This window comes from Sus scrofa, chromosome 15, assembly GCF_000003025.6.
Source record: "Sus scrofa isolate TJ Tabasco breed Duroc chromosome 15, Sscrofa11.1, whole genome shotgun sequence".
In the NCBI taxonomy this organism is placed as follows: Eukaryota; Metazoa; Chordata; class Mammalia; order Artiodactyla; family Suidae; genus Sus; species Sus scrofa.
The window spans coordinates 115,417,893-115,439,997 of record NC_010457.5 but is presented as its reverse complement, the minus strand read 5'-3'; the positions used below and the strand labels follow the sequence as shown (position 1 = coordinate 115,439,997).

At 37.9% G+C, this 22,105-nt stretch overlaps 2 long non-coding RNA genes across 4 annotated transcripts in view; one reads left to right on the top strand and one right to left on the bottom strand.

Moving 5' to 3' along the window:
- Window positions 2,472-22,105, bottom strand: part of LOC110257137 — a 109,098-nt gene continuing 89,464 nt past the window's right edge. The window contains exons 2-5 of one of the 3 annotated variants that reach the window (XR_002339381.1): window positions 18,178-18,309; window positions 9,561-9,685; window positions 8,156-8,250; window positions 2,472-6,430 (exon numbers count right to left, since the gene is read on the bottom strand). This is a non-coding gene — a long non-coding RNA (uncharacterized LOC110257137). Of the gene's footprint in view, window positions 6,431-8,155; window positions 8,251-9,560; window positions 9,686-12,779; window positions 13,501-18,177; window positions 18,310-22,105 lie in introns of those variants that run through there. The other 2 variants (XR_002339382.1, XR_002339380.1) reach the window with 2 other exon arrangements.
- Window positions 13,571-22,105, top strand: part of LOC110257138 — a 51,708-nt gene continuing 43,173 nt past the window's right edge. Inside the window, exons 1-2 of the long non-coding RNA XR_002339383.1 lie at window positions 13,571-16,347; window positions 20,677-20,709. This is a non-coding gene — a long non-coding RNA (uncharacterized LOC110257138). The remainder of the gene's footprint in view (window positions 16,348-20,676; window positions 20,710-22,105) is intronic.

Sequence of the window (22,105 nt, the reverse complement as noted above, 5' to 3'; positions counted from 1 at the left end):
GTTAGGATACAGTGGTAACAAGGCATAATCTGTCTTTAATAAGCTTTATATGTGAGCACTGGTATGGACGAGGTCTGAACAAAAAGGTGAAAGAGAGAGATAAGCGCTTTGGTAGGGTTAAGGACGAGGACTAAGTGTCATCACATGAGTTGCATGGAACCTTGGCTTTGAGAGTTTGGGGAAGCTCTCAGTGGGCATATGTAAAACACTGAATGTAATGAATGTGTGAACTGCAGTTTGGCACTTGTCATCAGGCTCTACATGGGGTAGAACATGAGCTGCTGCAGCTACCAACCTGCTACACCCCTGAGTGGAGCTCAGGGTGGAGACCAGGAGTGAGGCTTTCTGTGATCTGGGAAAACTGGAAGAACAGGCCTTCAGATAGTTAGATATGTTTAGGAGAAAATTTTATATGCCCAATTCTTGCATCTCCTCATATCTAGAAAAACACTAAAATCCTTCATGGTGATGTCTGCTCCTTGTGACTGGTAGTAACCTCAGGAGATTAGCAACAAACTTTTGTAAAATGTGTGTATACTGCATGCATCTCCCCCTCACCTTTATCATATCCTCATTTTCCCCCTTTTCCTCCTTGGGGGGTATTTCAGCCTGGTCTGTAGTTAAGGATAAAGAATGTCTCAGTCTTCTGTGAATGCAATCACCTCCAAGGGTGACAGCCAGTGAGTCCTGAGGAGGTGCATATCAAAGGAATGATTTCAATAAGCCCAGGCCTCTTTTGATCCTGCTCCCTGCCTTTGTTGCAAAAACTCCTATATATCCCAGCTCCCCCCACCCACTGCCTCAGAGTGGTTTCTTGGGGCTACCTGAGATGCTGTCTCCCAGGCTTAAGTCCTAATTTTGCCCCAAATAAAACTTAACTCACAACTTTCAGGTTGTGTATTTTTTCAGTCGACAAATGGAATAATAGTTTTGAATGTGTTCCCTTTATAATAGTTTTTAAAATGTACTTACCTGTTTTAGGCACTTCTCTGTATGTATATTTTATGAATTACAAAACCCCAGATAAGATGGGTGTTGGTGTTGAATATGATGAGAGATCTAGGGTGGCCCCAGCCTGGTTAGCATGGTGCGGGAGGCCAATCCCTAGGCCCAGCCTGGTAACTGTCTCTCTCCAGTGAATGGCTGGATCTATTTTCAATTGATCTAATTAATCCAAACTTCAAGCTGCTAACCATTTCAAACCTAAGTGGCCAGATACTTGAGATCTAAGTGAATTTTAACTGAATTGTCCAAAAATCTTTCATTTTATATGATATACCTTTGGACATTCATTTAGCCTAACTCAGAAAGATAGTTTCTTACCTGTTTCAATACCTGAAAAGAGAGCCTTCAGCATCCTTACGTTGGCTCTAACAACACACAAGAAGGCAGACTTTGAAAAAGCTCAAGCACAGAAAAGTCATATTCTCTCTCTTTTTTTTTTCCCCCCAGTGATGATAACTCAAAATATTAAGGGTTTAGAAGAAATGAATAAAGAATGAAAGAGAACTGTTTTTACTGCATGTAGTTACTTGTATCTGTTATAACACATGTTAGATTCTCTTGGTATGATTCTCTTAATCAAGAATTCATCCCAACTGAAAATTTTATATTTGTTAAGACCAAAACACTGTCAGGAAAGGTTTGATCTCATTTAGGATATTAAAAAGAGTAAAAGTGTTTATTAAGATTTTCAGTAAAAAGAAAAAGAAAGAAGAAAGAAAGAAAGAAAAGCAAGCAAGCAAGCAAATCAAAACAACCATGAGATACCACCTCACACCAGTCAGAATGGCCATCATTAATAAGTCCACAAATAACAAGTGCTGGAGGGGCTGTGGAGAAAAGGGAACCCTCCTGCACTGTTGGTGGGAATGTAAGCTGGTACAGCCACTATGGAAAACAGTTTGGAGATACCTTAGAAATCTATACATAGAACTTCCATATGACCCTGCAATCCCACTCTTGGGCATGTATCTGGACAAAACTCTCCTTAAAAGAGACACATGCACCTGCATGTTCATTGCAGCACTATTCACAATAGCCAGGACATGGAATCAACCCAAATGTCCATTGACAGATGATTGGATTAGGAAGATGTGATATATATACACAATGGAATACTACTTAGCAATAAAAAAGAATGACATAATGCCATTTGCAGCAACATGGATGGAACTAGAGAATCTCATACTGAGTGAAATGAGCCAGAAAGACAAAGACAAACACCATATGATATCACTTATAACTGGAATCTAATATCCAGTACAAATGAACATCTCTTCAGAAAAGAAAATCATGGACTTGGAAAATAGGCTTGTGGCTGCCTGATGGGAGAGGGAGGGAGTGGGAGGGATCAGGAGCTTGGGGTTATCATATACAACTTAGAATAGATTTACAAGGAGATCCTGCTGAGTAGCATTGAGAACTATGTCTAGATACTCATGTTGCAACAGAACAAAGGGTGGGGAAAAAAATGTATACATATAAGGATAACTTGATCCCCTTGCTGTGCAGTGGGAAAATAAAAGAAAAAAAAAAGAAAAAAATTGTTTGATGGTAAATGAATCTGAAAAAAAAAATGTACGAAACCAATTAATGCAAACAGCAAAAATGGACCAACTTGAGTGGGAATGTAATGGGGGAATGTGGAGTAGCTCCTGATATCTAAGAAATGGAAGTACAATCAGACTTCCAGACATAAGCAGGACAGTGGCAGAGATCTGGGTGAAGAAACAGAGACAGTCTCTTTGGGGAGTTGTAATCAAAAGACTCAGCTCCAACCATGTTTTGTCCTTGGGCCAAATTCCTAGGACTTCTATTTAATTGGTCTTGGAAAGTGAGAGTTGGGATAAGGAGAAGGGCCAACCCACCCCACCTGCACTTTGATCCATAGTTTAATGAGCCCACCATGATGGAGATGGGTAGATCCCCCAGAAAATCAGAGGGCTTATTATCAAGCCAAGGAGAAGGGATGCTGTGCTGGCAAAAACATGTTCACCCCGGGTACTTTTGTTTTATCAATAGGAATAAAAAAGTTTCTAAGTGAGGCTATCTGATACAAAGCTGCTAACATCTTCTTCTACACATCAAAGTTCAAATACTAACCATTATCAATTAAAGACCAGGGCACCCTTTATTATACAAACATTAGTGACAATTTTAGAAGCTTTAGCTGTTTATTATAAATCATTTCAGAGTTCCATGAGGATCTAGAAAGGCAGCTAATTTTTTTTTGGTGGACCTGCAGCATATGGACCTATGCCACAGCTGTGGAAATGCTAAACCCTTAACCTGCTGTGCCATAGCAGAAACTCCAAAAGGCAGCTAATTTTTAGCAGATACTTTCTTGCTGATTATTGTACTTAGAATGATCACATTAAACATTTTTTCTGTATGTAAAAGCATACAATTTGTATCATGTAACTTGTGAATGAAAATAGCATCACATGTTAAAAAAATGTTTAATATTCTTTTTACCTTATGAAATGTAAGATTTTGTTTTACTAAATGGGATGTTGGAGTTATTAAAATTTCATTTTAAATCACTAATAATTGACTATTATTTTAAGCTTAAGCTGGGTTTGGCTTATTTTCTCCCTGGTATTTAGTGATATGTATAAGGGGTAAAGAAGATGTCAGATGTTAAATATAATTAATGGTAAAAACAGATCTGATGAATCAGGGAATTATTTCTACAGGGAATGACTCAACAAAAGCTTGAGGTAACAACTGCCAAAAATGCACCATTCTGCGAGATCTTTGCTGATACTAATAGATGAAACACCTTTGAGGGAAACCCTTTGGAAAGTGCTGCAACACGACCTCAGAGAAACATGCCTTCCCTGACATAAAACTAGTTATTAATTTATCCAAGAGGATGTGAGCAAAGTTTTCTTAGAATTTAAGTATCATTGAGCTGACCTCTTTGCCTAGCTAGGTTTTGAGTAAATGACTTTTGCTCTATACTCTATACTCTACATTCCTTCCATGAAGTTACTTAAGATTAGGGCTTAACTTCTGCAAACCTCAGCTTCCCAGTCTGTATAATGGGACAATACTGAAATAAAGCATATAAAGGACTCAGCACAGTATAGGATACATAACAAGGCTTAATAAATATTAATATCATTTTTATGAAACAGTTTTGTGCTAATTTGAAGATACCACTAATTTTTCCAGCACCTTTGAGAAGTCTCTCAAATTTCATCACAGCAGTGAATTTTATATGCCTCCCAATTTATGTTGCAACTCCTCTTCCCCAAGACTGTCAAGTTCCTTTTCCAAGGCATCTTTAGTGAGCAATCAGCTGGATCTTTCCCTCTCGGTTTTCATTAGGCAATGAATTGGCAATCCCCCTCATCTTCAAGCCTGAGGGTGCCAAGAAGATAGACCAATTCCTTTGACATTTCTCCCTGTTCCTCAGAGGCATCTGCTTTCCTTTTCTGCCTCATCACCTTTAGAAAAATCTTCTTTTGTTCCTACAATTGCCAACTAATACTGTTCTCACAGTTTGCCTGAAGATGTACTGGCATGCCCAGTGATGATGGGTTTCTAAGAAAGCACTGGGAGTCCTTGAAAATAAAATTTATACTGATCTGGGCAGAGTAATAGAAAAGATGGCCTATTTGGGAAATATGAAATAAACTGCAGAGAGTCATGAATTCTTAGCATATAGTACATCTCATATGAAAGAATGCTGAAACTCTGCGGATATTTTTTCTACATTACTTGAACTATGTCATGTTTTTATAGTATTTGTTTCCTTAAGATCTTAGAAATATACCTACATTTGCAGAACACTCATGTCTAAAAGGAAATGTCTTAAATTAACATATATTTTTCTAGATGTATCTGTTGTCATAACCCTCATCTTGTACTCAGTAGAGTCCAAAAGGTCGGGTGCGAAGGGGGTGAAGTTTGATTGATTGATTGATTTTTAGATATAAGGGACAGGTTTTATATCCAGAAAGAAAGAAAAGAAAAAGTCAATTTTTAAAAATATTTTCAGCTAGTATTTGTTGAGTTCTTATACCTTATCAAATACAGTTGAACGTTCTTTGATTTAAATTTTTTTTAAAAGGAAAACATGAGTTAGGTATTATTTTTATTTCACATTTTACAGAATAGGAACTTAGATTTAAAAAGTATAGACCACTTTCCCAAAGTCACAGGCTACTTGGTAGCAGAAATAGGAATTGAATCAAACCCTTTTAAAATCCAAATTCAGTGTGCTTAATTCCCAGGCCATGCCATAACATCTCTTCTTCATGAAAGCTAATTTCTCTTTCAACATAGGTCCTACAGGTGATTCTACTAATTTTGTTTGTGAATTTTTCTTTTGTTTTGTCTTCTCTTCCTGATTTGCTATGGATGAGCATTCTTATAACACATGTGATTTAGCTTCAGATTACTCTTCTCCAAACGGAGGGAGTGGACAAACCTCAAGCAAACAGCAGGGTTGGAATGTCAAAGTCTCAGTTCCTGAAGGGTCCAGAGAAACCTCCCTCCCAAGCATGCCATGGCCTCTGGGCTTCTTTCCAGGCTCAGCCTGCCCACAGGACTTGATTGCTCCATCTTGCTGGTTCTCAATGGAGAACTCTTTATTTTGGACCCTGTTCTTGTATTCTGCTCAGTGGACTTGAAAATCAGAGATTTCCTTGCTTCCTGGTCCTCCCTGTGCCTGGGAAACAGACATAGGAATTCTTCTTTTCTTCTCTTTATTCAGCAAAAGAACAGCCCACAAGTTAACCATCCCTTGTGTCAGCTCTTGGAACCCAGCCTGGGCCAACAGTTAGGCCCCCTGAGAAAAGAAGTTTAACTTCCTTGGCCTATTTCCTTCCTCAATAGATTGGAAGAACTGAAGAGAGAAAATCTTCTCAACATAGACTATCTGATACTAAAATGCATTTTAAAAAAAGACCTAACTCCTGCATTACTATAATTTGAGACATTTTATACAAATTAATATTATCTTCTATATTATTCCCCCTTGAAACAAACCATTTCTTTCCTTTCCCCTCTCCTACTGAGATTAAGCATAAATAGATGCTTGGGGAGAACAAATTCTTACCCTTCACAGGTGTGAATGCTTGTGACAATCCCAAAGGCCATGATAGCTGTTTATATAGTATGTTTTATTTTCCTGAGGCAGAAATTTGTATAGTGCATGTGGCAAAGGCATTAAGCTGCTCACAAAAATCCCTTCTTTTTTTCCTGAGCACACAGCTGAACTCTGTTTCCAAAGCTCCCCTGCAGTCAGGTGAGGCCAGGTGCTAGAGTTCTCACACTGGTATACTCTTCCATGCCTTTCTACCATCTAGCTCCCTGATGTGGAGCTGACAACAGCCACCTTGAAAGGATGATAGAGCTTTGTCATCCTGGTCCACTGAATGACTTTTGCTGACCTAGAACTCTCACCCTGGCCTTTTACCTGAAAGAGAAATAAATATGTTGTGCCATAAGACAGTGAATTTGTAGATCTCTTTCTTATCATATGATAGCCTATTCTAATTGCAACAGTGCACACGTGGTCTTGAGTACATGACTCTGAGCTAGTGCGAGTACTTAGGAGAAGGTGAGCACCTGCGCATCACCATGACTTGCTGTCTCCAACTCACCTCAGTATAAGTAATATACCAAGAATTGCCAAATGGCATATCTTTGAATACTGATGGAACATGACAATGCATAGGAAACCACTAAATGTTGGTAGAAAAAAATGAAATTCAGTGTGCCTAAGAAGGCAACAATTCTTAGATAAAAGGTGAATGTTATCTATAATTTAATAGTAAAGCTCCAAACTCATATCAGTGATATAAATAATCCCATTATGTGCTTTATATAAAGAACAAAAGGCTTACTTCTTGAATGATTTCAGCAAATGCTTTAACCAAGATTTTTTAAAAAAATAGCTTTATAGGGAATGATGGTCCAGAATTTACTTTGCAACATTTCAGGTAGAAAAATTATATAGTACATATTCGAATATGTGGTGATTCATACATATGCACAGAAAAGGTGATCACTTTATGATATATTCCTTATAAATATCATTTGGTTGGTTGAAGTCTAGGATGAATCCATCTTCTTGATTCTCTGAGGCTACATTTTTTTTGGTTCTTTGTTTTTTCACTTTTGGCTACCCGTTGGCATATGGAGCTCTCAGACCAGATCTGAGCTGCAGTCTTAACCTATGCTGCAGCTGTGGCAACACCATATCCTCAACCCACTGTGCCAGGCCAGGATGGAACCTGAATTCCAGTGCTCCCAAGACACTGTGATCCTGTTATGCACAATGGGAGCTCCTGAGGCTATGTTTTAAGATCACAATTTTTGTATATTACATTGATAAATTTCAGAATATAGAGGAAGGAGAGAAAAATGATACTTGTTAGTGGTTATTAAATTTGCAGGGTAGGCTAAAAAATGGTTTCTGAAAGATATCACCTCCTAATCCTTAGAGTCTATAAATATAATTTAAGTAGAAATATGGTCTTTGTTAAGTGTGATTAAACTAAGGATTTTGAGATGAGATGATCCCAGATTATCAGAGTGGACCTAAATGCAGTAACAGATACCCTTGTAAGAGGGAGGCAGAGGGAGACTTGACACAAAGAGGAGGAGGCAATGTGATCATAGAGACCAACTGAAGGAATGCAGATGCAAGCCAAGGGATGCCAGCAGCCAGCAGAAGCTGGAAGAGCCAACGACCAGATTCTCACTTAGAGCATTCAGAAGGAGCATAGCCTGGCCATGATTTTGAACTTCTGTCCTCTAGAACTGTGAGAGGATACATTTTTGTGTTTTTAAGTCACTGAATTTGTGGCCATTATAATACCCACAGGAAAAAACCCAAACCCAGTTTTAATGGAGGAGTTTAACTTTGCTGAGTTTATAGCTATGATACTTTATCCCATGCATCTGGAGATCTAAGTTTGTCCTGCTTTCCTTTAGCCTAGAAAAGGCAGGGGTAACTCTCATTGCAATGTGAGTTGTCGGGGTCAACAGGGGGCTCAAGACTAGAGGCATGTCTTTTCCCTACCTGAGTATGAGCCAATGAAAAATAAGATAGTAAGATTATCAATTTTCTCACTGACAAAGTTGATTCTGGGGAGTAAGTTTACTAACGTTGAACCTCAGATTTAGAGAGACTTACCTGCCTCTTCCAGCAATGGATAACATAGTCCTCCCTTAAAACGTGGGGTCTGAAGTGCAAGAGTAGAATGTATGCTTTCTGTAGGCATCAAGCTCCTAGGAGAATGAGGAGATGAGGGGTTCATTAAAACTGAATGATCCCTTTCTCCCCTGTGGGCAGAAATGTCAGTACCGCCGTGCTAGTGGAGATCCCTCTACATGGAAAGAAATATTAGGAAAGGGGATGGGACATTTCTGATGCTCTAACCCAAGACTAGTTAGCAGCTATCCATGGCTAGGAGAGGTAGCATGTATCCTTTAGAAGCTGACTGGAAGACAGCTTAAAGGCCGATGGTAAAGACAAAGTTGTTCTCAGTTCAAATTATATATATGATATTCAAATACACATAGGTACTAGCTAATATTTATGTTTTAATAAGTAATTTTAATAAATTAAATATAACATACTTGGTCTTTGGTCTGTTTCTAAATTTCTAAATAAATCTGCTAAAGTCTGGTTAAGTCCTGAGTATTTCCTGAATTCACACATGAACATTTTGTTACGTATACTTTTTGTCTAATCTGCTAAAGGAGACCTCTGCTTAACAGAGTCTTGTAATAGCAACTTCTTTTTAACAAATACATTTGCTAATATGCACCTAGAAATATCACTCTATAATAATCAGGTATTAGTAGACTGCCTACTTTTCATCTCCAAATGATGCTTCCTTGAAGATTAAAAGAACATTGGTTTTAGTGTTAACAGCCTACAACTTCAGCACTGAGGTCTCAGTAATCCAGCTGGTATCTGTCTGTAGATTCATTTATCCTCTCTTTCCTAAGGTTATTTTAGCAACTTATGTTATTTGTAATAGGAGTTGCTTTTGTTTTCACATTGGGTCAGAATAGATTGAGTAATAACATTAACAAAGACCATGAACTAACACAGCACCTTTTACCCTAAATCCTTTTCAGTTACTGACTTAATGTCTCCTCAACATTCCAGTGGCTCAATGACAAGGGTATTATTCCCATTTTTCAGAGGCAAAAGCATTTGGAGCACGTCTATATCTAGAAGTCAGAGCCTTTGACGTTATATCATAACTTTTTCCTTTTGTCTTCTAAGAGAGCATACCGTTAAGTATCTTTCCTGATTATTCTCAGTGGTACTGCTGAATGTAGCCTCATGCTACAGCTACTGGCTAGACTCCTGCGGTTGGCTTTTCAATTATTAAAGTATGACATAAACAAACAGTAAAGTGCCTACTATGTGCAGAGCACAGTGTACTTTTACTCTGAATCTTTGCAGGTCTCTGCAACCTTGAAGTTTAAATGAGGGTCAGAGAGTTGGCATTAACCTCCTTCCCTTTTTATCCTTCTAAGTTTGCTCAGGTAAAGGAGCATTTTAACACTCAGCAAATACAAACCTGTCTTTTCTGGTTAATTCAGGGCTCCAGGTCCAACACCAAAGAATGCTGGTGGTCATTTCCAAAGGGTTCTGAAGATATCTGGCTGACCATTTTCAGATATCCATGAAATGCTTTCTATCCTCCTATAAGGGTAAACCCAAAACTAAGGCTTTTATTTCTTTTCAAGAGCAATTAGTATAAACTAGAGGAATGGTCAACCTGCAATTCCAATCAGCAAAACCCGTATTGATTTGATGCTGCACAATACCTGATCCTGCACAAAATCTTAATTTATTAAACTTCAAACGGCGCTAAACATTCTATCTTAATTTCACAGTTCTAACACATTGGAGTTTCTTAAAAGGAAGAAATCTTTACTGACTTTCTCATTTTAAACAATTCTTGTCATAATATTGAGCAGGAAATTTTCTGTGATCACTTCAAAATTATTCATGCATTCTTTTAAAATTGACATTAGTGGAAAAGTAAGAACCATTGATAATCTAGTAACATAAAATTATCATTTGATTGTATTTTTCCTTTGTCTTTAAAGGCAACATACTTTACAGATAATAACTTATAATGATTTCCAAAGCTAGGTAATTTTGGATTTTTTGAAGAAAGGAAACCTTTGTTTTGCTAATTAAAATGAAAATTAATTAAAATTAAAAGCACGAGGAAGAGAATTAAAAACACGTAGAGATGCCTCATTGAAAATTTTCCTATTTCTTTCTGGTATTTTTCCTGTGCATAAGTATATATATATATATATATTTATATAATTGGTACCATACCATATGTGCAATACTCTACATGTTTTTAACAATTAAATTTATTAGAAATCACCTCTTTGTACTGATGAAGACTCTTTCCCAGAGATTGACTTCTTGGGAGAAAATATCATAACCAGTTTTCTGCCAACTGCGGATTTTACCTTAGCAGTTAAACATTCTGCCTAATCCACATATTCTTCTCTATTAGAACAGGGTGTGGTAAGCAGGAAAGAAATAGGAAGCTCATGTCTTTCTCATGGATGCCTGAAATTGTGTAACTGGCCACATGGATAAATGGAAATTGGAGACTATACATTCATTTATTTATCTACTATGACTTATTTAGTGATTGCATAGTTTTGTGCCAGGCATGTTGCTAGGCTGTGGTAAGATAACAAGACAAACACAATCCAGTTCTCAATGAATTCAGTGTAAGGAGGACACAGGTACCTTGACCAGGAAATTCTAGAATGGTGTGGTAAGTACAAAGGCAGAAGAAATGCAAGATGTTATGGTAACTCATAATCTAGGCTGGTTCAGGAAGTCTACTGAAGACTTTGAATTCAGTAGTGACTAAACAAAGCTGAGATGTGGCTAGGAGTTGGCTGTAGGTCAAGAAGGGAAATGAATTTCAGGCCAAAAAATGATTTTTCTCTCAGTCTGATACAATAGCCACAACAAGGCCCTCAGTATGGTTTATGCCGAAAGCAATGGAAGGTGTAGGCATAGCTAACATGACTATAGAGGTCAGAGTCAGAGTAAGAAAGACATTAAGAAGATGAATTTTCAGAACAAGAAGGATCCATTAAAATTTTAAAGTAGGAAGCAGCATGATCAGACTATATACTCACTCAAAAATCCTATCAAAGATACTTTCTTAATTTCAGCCATCATTAGCTTATTTACTTAATGTCATTATGATACTAAATACTTCACTTACATTACTTGACTGATTATTCACAATAACCTTGCAAAGTTAATGCTGTCATTCCAGTTACCTAAAGAGGAAACTGAATTCAGAGAAGGTACGTAATTTGCCCCAAACCATCTTCCTAATAAATGATAGAGAACTCACCAGAAGATCTATTTTACTACAAAAGCTTGTGCTCTTTCTGGCAGAACAGAGATTGCCTTCTAGTTATGCTCATTACTAGCTATTGGAAGAGGATGCCAAATTTTATCCGAAACCTAAGGAGAACTGGAGGAGCCTCAAAAAACAGTAAAAGGGTGTGGCACACGTGGGAGGTATACTAGGTGAGGGTGAAAGAATTGAGTGAATCAAGGCCTTTTAGCAATTGACTCCACTCTATTTAGGTCTGCTCATGTGGGTTCTTAAATTCAAGAACTTGTCACCCAACTGATACAATCCTTTCAGAATATGTAAGTTTTCTTTTACCAAGGGGGAGTGTGATTACATTGGCAACTTTGAGTAGTCCCAATTTCCTTGACTCTTTGATTTTCTGGGTTCATCTTCAAGGAGCAAATAAAAAGGTTCCACTGGAAATGATGATTGTGACCTTTTTACAGGGAGTTGGTAAGTCGTATGAGAACTTCTAAAGGATAAATGGCTATTAAGAAAGTTCTAGGAGTTCCTGCTATGGCACAATGGGATTGGTGGCATCTTGGGTGTGTTGGGACACAGGTTCAATCCCTGGCCTGGCACATTGGGTTAAGGATCCAGTGTTGCTGCAGCTTAGGTCTCAACTATGGCTTAGATCTGATCCCTGACCTGGGAACTCCATATGCTAAGGGGCGGCCAAAAAGAAAAAAAAAAAAAAAAAAAGACAAAAAGAAAGAAAGTTCTAGTAAGGTAGATAGGAGAGATTTCCCAAAAGTTTTGATGTCTACCTTTCATTGTCTATATACTGTTTGTGTTCAAAGTCCCTTATTCCTGTATTTTTTCTACAAGCCAAGGATAGATTCTCAAAGCAGCTATAGTGAAATATAAATAATACTGTTCAATTACTTTTGTTCACAGTGACTAAGTGTATAGTGTATGTTTATGGATTAACAAATACTCAGAGTTTTCAGAGCAGGAATTGTCCTTGGAGATAATTTAGTGGAGTCTACTATTTCATAGACTAGGGAACTGAGACACAGATTGGCTTAGAATCTATTCAGCATCATTGCCTGACTTCTAAACAGTTGATTAAATATTGTTAGTTGACTCTATGCCACCAATTAAAAAAAAAAAAGCTTATCCAGCTTTTTCTCTATTAGACCAGGCTGCAAATCTCGAACTCATTAAACTATTGTGTACTATGAGTTATATCTTTCATACGCAACATAAAATATCATTCTATTTCTTTGCCATTTACTTTTTTGAAGGTGTTTTGACTACCTCCATCCTCCGGTAATTGGCATCTGCAAAGACTGGTCCAGTTAGGGAATAGAATTGTGGAAGAAATGTTTGATAAAAATGTGTTAGCATCATTGTGAAGTATATCCAGTTATTTCAGCTTACCTGATTTGACTGAAGACTGTTACTTTACAGTGGGAAGTGGAGCATTTAACATCTTGCTCACCTTCTATGTGACCCCTTCATACCACACCTCCGTTGGGAGAAAAAACAAACAGCACAGAGCTGAGAACTATCAAGGATTGAGGACCAGGTAATCCTTTCAGAACTGCTCTAACCTGATACTCCCTAAGATGGGATTTTGTTAATTTTGAGAAAACTAAAATCTCCCTTTCTTTTCTTCATTTTCCCTTTTCCTTTTGCCTATTCTAACCACTTAATAATTGTAAATATTTTACAGTCATCCCTCACTATCTGCAGGGGACTGGTTCTAGAACCACCCCCCAAATACCAAAATCCACAGATACTCAAGCACTCAGGTCCTGTATATTAAATGGTGCAGTATTTGCATATAACCTATGCACATCTTCCTGTATATATTAAATCATCTCTAGATTACTCATTATATTTACTACATTGTAAGTGCTACATAAATCGTTGTAAATACAAGTAAATGCTATGTAAATAGTTGTTGGATTGTGGCAAAATCAAGTTTTGCTTTTTAGAAATTCCTGGAAATTTTTTCCAAATATTTTTGAGCTGCAGTTGGTTGAATCCAAGGATGGGAAAACTGTGAATACAAAGGACCAACTGCTATGCTTTTATGGTAATTCCTTCACCTATTTTCTTTTTCTTTTGGGACGTCTTCTTTCTCGCCTTGTTTTTTTTTTTTCTTTTTTTTCTTCTTTTTTTTTTTTTTTTTCTTTTTCGGCCACCCCATGGCATTTGGAGTTCCTGGGCCAGGAATCAGATCCAAGCAGCAGTTGCGACCTATGCCGCAGTTGCGGCAACACTGGATCCTTAACTCACTGTACTTGGCCAGGGATCCAACCTGCGTCCCTGCACTCCAAAGATGCTGCCGATCACATTGTGCCACAGCAGGAACTCCTGGAAACTACTCTTAAAAGAAATACCACTGATTATCAAAGATTTTCTAATGGGGCAAAATTACCAATCTGGGAATAATCAGATGATTTTAAAGTAAAAAGAATGAATATGTCTTTATGTATGACTAGGTCACTTTGTAGTACAGCAGAAATGATCACAACCTTGAAAATTATACTTCAAAAAAACTTAAAAAAATAAAACAATTTTTTAAAAAGTAAAAATGACTGCCTTACATTCACAAGGAAGCATCCAACAGAAAATCTCAAAGTGCCTAACAATCATGATGATTTTTTTTTTTCTAATTTCCCCACAAAGGGGACATGGGAGTTGAGACATAGGGTATGACATCTTAAAATCCAGAGTATGAATGAGGCCTCTTGGTCAAGCCTAAACCATCTGGGCTGGAGACAACCATGCAGATATGTTGGCTGACTTTCTGCTGGGTCCAAGAGGCACTCCAGGCCTTAAGAGAATCCCCAAATCTCAGCACTTAAATAGAAAGCTTCAGGGCTCTGGATTTTACACAGCTGTCTTGGAGATTCCAGTCTTTTTGTCCTTGGTTTCTAAGAATTCCCAGTGGGATGTTAAAAAGGCTTAATATCAAATTTTTATGAATTTGTTCAGTGAGTGGTTTTTCAGAGTTCTCTGTAAGCAGTCAGACATGCTCAGAGTCTCCAGGGAGAGAGAAGTCTCTTGCATATTCTCCCTAAAATTCTAATCAAAAGCTCATGCTTCGTATACCCAGCCAGGAAATGTTGGCATAAACCATAATAGCCATGAATACCAAGGTGCCCTGGCATGTACTAGGGCCAGACAAATCAGGCAGCACTGTACAACCTCAGACACTAGAACCTGACCAGATACATCTGAACCCTTGCTCCACTACTTACTAGCTGTATAACCTTGGGTGAGTTACATTTCTGGCTTTAGTCTTCTCATCTGTAAAATGGACATAAGTACCTATCTCATGGGGGTTTTTTGGTAAAAATCAAATAAATTAATATTCATAATTAATATGAATATTAATATTAATTCATTCATTAATATGCACATAGTACTAAAAAAAGTTATTTTAAATGTGATCACCCCACATAAACACTGGCACAGGAAAATGAATGGACCATTTGTGACCATAAAGCAAATCATTTAAAATTTTTGACACCAAAAGGGGTCTTCAAGGCCACCTTTTAAGCAATTCCAGGGGACAGTTCACATGTTTCTGAAAATGGTGCTTCTGGAATTACGCAGCTTGATCCTGGTATGCTTTGTAAATTTCTCTCTGTGGTTTCCCAGGGTCATGCTTTTGTTGTTTTGTTGTGTTGCTTCTTTTTTCTTCACAAATAATGAATATTTTTACTCTTATGGTTTGTATTGATTTCTTCTGGCACCAGTAAGTAGAATGCAATTTATCCTAGGACACTTGAAAAAGAGAACAAGTATATTCTTTTCTCACTGGTTACTTCCAGATCTAAGACTCCTGTGTGGTTAGAAGTGCAGCAAATTAACATATGAAACCAAGTGATTAAGTCCCTTTAGAATTGGATGGAAAACTTATCTAAATTGTTGTTGTTGCTGCTACATACTGCTAACCTGTGTGGAAGTGCCAGTCCTTTAAAATGATCTTTCAGTTTTGTTTTTTTTAGATGAACATCAAACCAGCTAGTAATTATTGAACACGTACTATGTGTAAGGCACTCCATGGATATGAGATTACAAAACAGGCATTCTTGAGAGCGTGAGCAAGCCCTATGTTAAGCATGCAAATCATGCTTTTTACTTTTTTCCCTCAGATTTTTAAATGCACTTTGTTCAGAAAATATAGGAATATAACATGCGGAGAACAGAAATCCGTTTCAATGGAAACTGGGTCTATTTATGAAAATATGCAAATTTGCTCATAAAATAAATCCTTAAACAAATAAACAAAAAGGCCCAGATAGATGCAAAATACTGGGGCAGAGAAACACCTAGCTTTTCTTTAGGATTTCCACCTATAAGTGTTTACAGCCAGAGGCCTGCCAAAAGGGCTAATTCCTGAGCGGAGTTTTCCAAACTCTTACAATAGCAACATCACCTATCTCTTCTGCCTTCCACGGGGAAAATTTCTGCCAAACGAGCTCTGTTGCCACCGTCTGTCTATGCTCTGCCCAGCCTTTCCCCAGCCTTTGTCATTTGGCCAAGTTAACACAAAACCAGCTCACATTTACTGGTGTTAAGCATTTTTTCCATGCATATCAATTCATTTTTTTTCCCCGGTACAACAAAGTGGGTTCTCCTATTTTACAGATGAGGAAACGGAGGTACCCAGAGATTAAGAGCTGAGCCAGAATTCAGACTTGGACTAATTAGCTGTTAAGCTTGTGGTCTCTTAACCCACCTGTTTTTATGTTGATGCAAGGCAGTGAGTGGTCTCCCTGGGGATAAGACTCACTGGTGGAGGGGGCAAGTTTCACATCCTAATTTTTGCATCTAATTTAATAAAGTTTCAAACTTTTAGGGGAACAGAAAAAGACTCCCTCTAATTGAGCACCTGAGTTTAATAAATAACTTCCCACAAAGTTGGTTTCTAAGTGGCAGTACCTCTGAGAGAGAAGCCCTGAGTGGTTCTGGACAAGACTGTAACATGGTGAGATTCCCCCTGTAAAGATGTGACCCCAGAATCCCACTATGGAAGGAAAAACCCACTGTCAGCTGCTTGGGATGGAAAGTGAGACCTTGAGGGTCTGGGCATGTAAGAGAGGGCTCTCTCCCTCAGCTTGAGAAAGTGAAAAGCAGTTGCTAGTGCTAAAGAGGAGAGGGCAGGTAGTGGGATGAGGTTGATGCCAAAAAGGGAAGCGGTGACATGGCGAGTGTTCAGGAACTACATGGCTGAAAGGGCAGGTGGAAATGCCCCCATGATTTCTGGGGCAGGTGGGGCGCAGAACAGGAGGTTGTCTCTGTATAATAAAGGATATTTAAGTATTTAAGTTGGGCCTTCTTAAAGTTTGATTTGGAAGTGTTTGTGCTGCTTTAATGTAAACCCCCATACACTGGGTCCCATCCATTCATCATCTCTCAGGATGGGAGGAAATGTTTGGTGAGAATCTGGGAAGGGTTGAATGTCATCTCTCTGCTGGGCAGGGGCCAAAGTAGAGAGACTGAGCCCAGAAGAAGAGGAAAATTTACAGAAGTCACAGAAGCAGCCCTGGATGTGCACAGTCTTGGAACTGGGAGAGTTAGCCCAGCATCAGCTAAATTTTAAGGAGCTGTCATCTAGATATTACATCTCCTTATCTGGATGTACTCCCTCTCCCTAAGCACCGAGTTCTCATAAAACCACTTATTCAATGCATTCCAAGTTTAGCTTTATAATTCTCTTGACTGAATGGAGAGTTGATTCATTGCCTATTTTTGATATTCCATATTCCCTTGACCCTTTATTGTGGTTTCTCTTTTTCTTTGTCATAAAAAAAGACTTATTTTCCTTGGTGAAGCTGTCCTCAGAATCTCTCATTTTCTCTGGAAATGACCTGGGGCTCCTTGTACACAAACACCGAAACCAAACAGTCATATCATCACTGTGTTCCTAACCCTAGAGACTCTTAGCATGGGTGTGGGTTTGCATAACAGGGAAACTAGCATTGACCTGGTACAAATGCTAATTAAATGTTTAAAAAAATTTAAGGATAGTGCTGCAATGATGTAAAAGGGTGTGTGTGTGTGTGTGTGTGTGTGTGTGTGTGTGTGAGCCTAAAGCATCTAAATGTATTAGACCCTGGATACAAGGTTGAGGGCAAAAACAGATGGAGAAAAAAAAAAAAAAGTTTGCCTGAATGAATAGAGAAAAATGGCTCCATTTTCCAGGGAAGTTGGAAATTCTCTGTTTGGCAATGCATACATCACCTATTCTCCCTATGCTGTCCTGTACCTTTAAAATAGGGACTGGAACCCTGAGAATGTCTCTACTTAACCAAAGTATCTTCACGATACATGAGACTCATGTAATAAAGGGCAGGCAGTGTTAGAAGGAAGGATTTGGGTTTGGAGGACTCTACAATTCTGTGATGCTATCTGAAACAGTGAAAGCAAAATCATACTTAGCAAAATTAAAAGAGAAGTTCAAGTTATATTGAAAAGGAGAGAGTGGAATGGAGGAAAGGGTGAAGAGAAAAGGAAAAAAAAGCTAATATTTATCAAGGGAAAGTATTATGAATCTATGTACTTTCTTTCTCTCTTTTTTTTCCCCAAAAGAAAGGCTAGAGCACGCACATTCCAGTGTCTGCTGCCTAAATTCTCTGTTAATTCACATCTCCAGAGACACCTATGTAGTTGGGACAGTTCAGCATTTAGAGTACAAGGACTTGCAAATAAAAATAATTAACAAATAAAATGTCTTAATGTCTTTGTCTTTTTTGCCATGGCAGATACTCTTTAAACAGAATGTGCAAAAGTGAAGGAAAAAAATAATCTCACCCACCTTTTTGCCCTTTGAAATACTTTTTATCGTAGGAAATAGAAGTTTCTGATGTTGGTATACTTTGATTCAATTAAACAAGTACTTTCTGCTTGCTCACCATCAAAATGAGGAAGCCGTTTGCCCACAAATTCTCTAAAGGAAGATTCAGAAGAAAAAGGAATTGTAGTTAATCCTTTCCCAGGTCACACCTAAAATAGGTCTCTGCTAATAAGGAAGTTGTTTGTATTTAAAATATAAATATGCATTTAAGAATATGTTGGAGGAATCATTGATGAAAGAGTAGAGTCTGGAGTTCAATTCCACCTTAATGGGATTGAAAAAGAAAGGTATAGAATATTATTTTTCAAACTCTATCAGAGGGTCGGAAACCTTATATTATAATTCCCACAAAAATTAAACTATAGGTGTTCCCTTGTTAAATAATTTTGGGGAACAGTAAGTTAAAGAAAGTTACTACCTTCTACGTAACTTTGGAGTATTTAGCTGACTGATATATATATAAGGAATTTCTAAGAGAGGCATGTAAGCAACAATTCTCAAACAAAACTTTCTGGCAGTATAAAATATCTCACATATTTTAAGGAAAGTAGGTTGGAAAATACTGGCATAAAACAAAATTGCATTTGAACTTTGGTCGAAATTTTCTAGTTAGGTAATATAATGTCTGAATCCAAACATCTTGAGAGCATGTCCAATACACACTGGCCATTCATTTTATTTATTTTTAGTTAGATGTGGATTTAGTATTTATGCTGACATCCAAACTTAACACATAAAAGTGAACATTAAGGACCCTAGTCAGATGTGCAGTGGTGGGCAGTTAAGCCAAAGAAAAAAATCCAGGTTCGCTATGAGAGAAGGCACTGAGAGCTGAAGTCAACAGCATTAAATCACAGCTTAATACAGAATTAGAAAATATTCTTTCGTGTTTACAAGGGGAAGAGGGTGTTTGAAAAAAGTCACATTATTTTTTTCCCTCCCAGAATATTTATGTTGTGAAAGAAATCTGCTTTCATGATGTAAAATCTTAATTTCAAACAGCCCCATTTATCTCCACTCCTCAGTTTAGAGCCTGAATTTGTCCAGTTGTGTGTGACAACCCCAATTGCTTTTTGGATGTCAATCCTGTAACCATTCTATGACAGAAGAACTTTGGCCAAGTAGCCATGTAGTTTGAGACTGCTGCTTGTGACCTCTTTGGGCTATCACGTTTTGCCCCTATCTAGTTAAGGTATATTGGAATTTGTCACTTAAAAAAGAAAGCTCCGTATCAGCAATAGATGATTTAGGAGAGAGCATGTGGAGTGACACAGAGACTTTAGTTTAATGAACTGTGATTGTTGCCAGCTGTAGGAGTAATGGATAAAGCTACAGATACATCAAGCAATAGATATTAGAGATTCTGAATTAACCTTTGTAAATAACTATCTTTAAAAACAAAAGAAAACAAAAACGTAAAAGGAGGTGAGGCAGATAATAAGTCAAGCACCAGCAAGGATATGTACATGTCTCTCCTAAATCCCAGCATCCAGAATATGAGGGAAAGAGAACAGTTGTATATTGTAGCAGGAAGACTGCAAATGAAATTGGCTCATTCATAATTTGGGTCATATTTCCCCGAATCAAAATTCAAGGAGAAAGTTCCTTCCCACCGTATGGATATTTCTCCTTCTGTTGAGTGTTGTCTTCCTTGACAACCACGCAGAAAGCGCTCTGGCACGGAGGGCGATGCAGGCTGCACGGTGTGCCTCATCAGTCATGTTGAACACACCCCGCGGCGATTACCATTCTGATTCAGGGCAGGATAAAAAGAGTTCAGTGCACAATGTGGTGTTTAGGGAGGTGATCTGGAAGCATTAACCACACAACTTTGGCAGAAACTGTTTTGTGAATGTGTCAGTGATAGCTCAAGTACACGAAAAACCAGCTTTACTGTCCCTTGATATGAGATTAATTTTTGTGTGCATTTCTGGAGCATTTACCTTTGTAAAGTGGACAAATCTTATCCTTGTTTTTCAGCTGTAGAAACTGGAATGCTAAGAGGTTAAGCAATGTTCACAAAGTTACACTGTGAGTCATTTTCTGAATCAGGAAATAAATTAGTACCTATGATTCCCTTTTCCCTGATTCTACCAGATGGCAGGAGTCATTTAACACTATTTACAGAAGTATTTTTCTTTATTGTCTTGCAACGGGCACTGAACAGATTTTCTGAGACTTGAAAATTACGAAATGTGACCTATTGTAGGGAGCAGTAGAATTCAACTAATGACATTAACTCAGGCAAGTTTTATCGAGCATTGGCTGTATATAAGGGCCAAAGGTGTTCAGTCCTAATTTAAACTCTACCCATGATTTGGAAATACATGTGTAATGTCTCTTTGCCTTTGGTGAAAGAGAGATAATGATCCCTACCATGGACTTCATTAAAAGGTATATGATTTTATGAAATATTTTGAGCTGAATAGATTGAATTACAAGTTTTTTTTTTTTTTACAGATTATATCACCTCTCCTTTCTAGATGAATATTGGTAAGTTTTTTACAAAAAAATTTAAAAGTATTATCTAATTTTAGCATATGTGTTTATACTTGTCAAAATACCTCAGAAGGATGTGCCATATTATTGTAGTAAACATTTTTGCATGTATTGTCACATTTGATCCTTCTGAGAACCATCTTGCTACTTTTCCTGCTAGGAATTATTTGAATTATTTGAGTGATCAAATAACTCAACTCTGTCCCTTAAAATTTCTTGGGTGCTTCTCAGTTAAGATTGCTATTCTGCACACCATGTTTCCTTTCCATCTCCAGCTGTACTCCCCCTGCCCCTTTTTTCTGACTCTGCCTCCAGCATGAAAAAGTTCCTGGGCCAGGGACTGAACCCGTGCCATGGCAATAACCAGAGCCACAGCAGTGACAACACTGGGTCCTTAACCCACTGAGCTACCAGGGAACTTCACCTGTACCCTCTTTAGAGCAACAGCTAATGCATGGCCAAAATACCAAATTGGGTTCATTAGCAAAACTGGAACTTTTATTTTCTAGGCTGTTGCTTTTAAGGGGATTTAATTCGATAATAAGGAAAAACAAATAAATAAAAGGACACAAACACAGAAAAGACAAAAAGCATAACAGAGGCCAAGTTTACACACTTCAGATTTCTGACTCAACTACTGCTAACCAGAACTCAGCCCTCATAAAATTCCAAATGCTGTTTTGAATAATCTATAGCATAGGCCTCACATGCTTACCCTTGAATCCCTTAGTAGTTAGGGAAATCCCTTAGAGACCACAACCACCTTTAGATCAGTTAAAGAGAAGAGTAAGTCTGCGAGGATCCCTCTTGATGCTGGCAGGGGGTAGTAAAATCTAGATAATCTCATAGAAAGATAAAACTGGGGGAAATGCCAAAGCGACTTGATTCCCCACCCAGATCAACACCAAGCTTCTTCTTTCATGGAGAGGTGCTCCTAAATCTGCTTTTAGTAAAGTAAAAGTTTTCTTTGTAAGTTGTATTATTGTCTATATTTTATAGAGGAAGAAAGGAAGAGAAATTCAGAAAGGTAAATAGCTCATTCTAGGTTACATAAGCATGAATTGGTAAAGGTTGAATTTGGATCCATTTACGTTTCAAGGAAATGCTCTTTTGTCTGCTGCATGTCACCGTGCTCTTGTCAAAGAAATGATGTGGCCTCCTGGAAGATCGCAGAGCAGTGCTGCATGGCCAGGTGGGCACAACCACCGGCTCACTTCCAGGGAACTCTGAACAAAGTCACTCTTTGCTGAGCTTTAGATTAGGAAATATCTTCAATGACATCCTAACTATAGTAAGAAAAATAATAAATAAGAGCAAGTTTTTTTTTTAAAGTAATTAAAAGCCCTAATTTAAAAAGGATATGATGGACATAAGACATATAATAAAACAC